This window comes from Pelophylax lessonae, assembly GCF_965119305.1.
Source record: "Pelophylax lessonae genome assembly, chromosome: 2".
Lineage (NCBI taxonomy): Eukaryota > Metazoa > Chordata > Amphibia > Anura > Ranidae > Pelophylax > Pelophylax lessonae.
This window is the reverse complement of record NC_138769.1, coordinates 631,673,597-631,676,201: the sequence shown is the minus strand read 5'-3', so window position 1 is coordinate 631,676,201 and position 2,605 is coordinate 631,673,597.

Here is a 2,605-nt window from a genome sequence, read left to right as displayed (position 1 = left end):
AAAACGGAACTGAACGGAATGGACGCAAAACGGATGTCAGCGGATGGTCATCCGCTAATGTCCGCAATCCCATAGACATACATTATGTCAGTTTTTCATCTGCAAATGGATGGAACAAATGCAAGTCTGGCTAAACAGGCACGATCCTGATGCATTTTGTCCCACAGGACATTCACAGCCTAGCTGGTCAAATCCTTTGAGAATGTCCTGTGGGACGAAAGGCATCAGGATCGTGCCTGTTTAGCCAGACTTGCATTTGTTTCTGCCTTTACCACTGGAAATTTTGTGAGTGTTATTCTCCTTTTTTTAATAAACTTTTATTTGGCTTTTACACTATGTCTGTTTCCTTGGGTTTATTTCCACATCGGTCTGGATTTCTGTGAGTGATCCTTTCTACCTACCCTGGATATACACCTGGGAGGCATCCGTGGTTGCAGATCGTTTCAGAAATCCTATACCATCCTAACAGCCTTTTTGACCCTCATGCTATATGGTATTCAGGGTCAACAGCATCTGGTGAGCGCAATTTTATTTGGTGTTGGTGATGGGAGATCAGTATCAAGATTCACCTCTTTGTTTTGGATTACTCCACTTGCACTTACCATTGTGAACTCTATATGGACTTTTTTGTATTCAGTTACAGATTTTCACATTTACTGATCACATATGTCATTTTATTTGTTTGTATTGAGAACTGTTGCAGTTCCTCACCAATTAGCGCTGCACTTTTATTTTATTTTCCATTGCATCAACCTTTTTGTCAGTTGTTTGTGTCAGCAGCTTATGCACTTGATTGGTTAGCGCAGTTTATGCACCCCTTTTTTCCACTGAAAACGGATGTTAACTGATGATCATCCGTTGTCATCTGTTTTTACATAGAGATGCACTGATGTCCGTTTTTCATCCGTCAATGGATGGATGAAAAACGGACAAATGGACAGCATGTGTGAAAGGGGCCTAATTAATTACTTGCTGTCCGTCCGCCGCATGTATACTGCGGCAGACTGGCTCGGCTGCGCGAATCGCCGTACCTGGTTCAGTGCTCCTGACTTACTAGGCAGTAAGGATATAGATCCACTGATTGCCGCCGGGCAACCACGATCGCTCCCCTCAGAGAGGACGGTCAGCTGTTGTACACACAGCAGACCGTTATTCTCTCTGAAATAACCACAGAGTGCCTGTGATCCTTCTATATAGGATCACAGGTCTCTGTGTTCATTTCTCATGTTCCTCCCCCCACAGTTAGAAAACACAGCCTAGACTCACACTTAATCCTTTGATCACCCCACCCCTTCCCTGCCAGTGTCATTATTACAGTAACAGTGCATATTTTTAGCACTGATTACTGTAGTAATGTCACTGGTCCCCTCAAAAGTGTCAAAATCTCAGTTAGGGGTTCGATCTGTCCGCAGCAATGTCACAGTCCTGCTAAAAATCACAGATCGCCGCCATTACTAGTAAATAATAAAAAAAATTACATACATCTTTCCTCTAGTTTGTAGACGCGATAACTTTTGCACAAACCAATCAAAATACGCTTATTGGGATTTTTTTTACCAAAAATATGTAGCAGAAAACAAATTGGCCCAAATGGATGAAATAAATTGATTTTCGTTACCCCCTCCACTTATCAGGGCCACAGCCTAATGCCTCGTACACACGTGCAGATCGTCGGCCGAACGATCGGCCGTCTTTTGTCCCCGGGCTGTCGTGTCTGTTGAAAAGTGCAAAAGACTGCACAAGAATTTTGTCCGCCGACTGCAGAAGTGATGTCATGTGATGGTTAACTTTCCCTGTGTTTTTTCTTTTCTGAGCATGCCCAGTCTTGCAAATCTGCTGTCTGTCGGCCGAATTCTGTACTGACTGGCGAACAATCGGCCGCTCTGGTGTCGGCATATAAAAATTTTAATGCTTGCATGACCGATTCTTTTCGGCCGAAAGTGCGCTGTCGGAAGCATCATACTAATAAGCCGAAAATCGGCCGATCGGTCGTCGGCCGAATCTTTTCGGCCGACAATCTGCACGTGTGTACGAGGCATTAGCCAGCTCCCCGGCCAGCCAGCATACAAAAATGGAGGTGGCATGCACTATGAAGAAAGTAGGGTGTGACAACATTTTGGAACAGTGGAAGGGTTTAAAACTTGTAAAGAGCACAGGGATCAAATTTGTATATAACGTACAAAAAAACACAGGCGTCATGGCTGCAGTGTAGTGGTGTGGGTTTTTAGGGGTTAAATCAGGCGATGAGGCGACAACATATTTCTTTCCCACCCCCTGTCAAACAACTCTAAAAAGTGATCCAGCATGGATCACTCTTCAGAGGGCAACACAAGTGTAAAAACAGTATTTTTACCGCCACCCAATCATTCCATTTATGCATCCCAACATGTCAAAAATTGTCCCCATTTCGGGTTGCGGCCCATTAAACTGAATAGGCGTTTACAAGTGCATGCAGTTGCGGGGTGCAGGTGTCGGGTTTAAACTGGTGGGGAGAACACAATAAAACACCTCCTTACAGCCTGTAAAATACCCTCTGAAGAGCCATCCCAATGTGGATAGCTCTTCAGAGGGCACCACATGTGCTTATGAGCCCTAAGATTGTTCA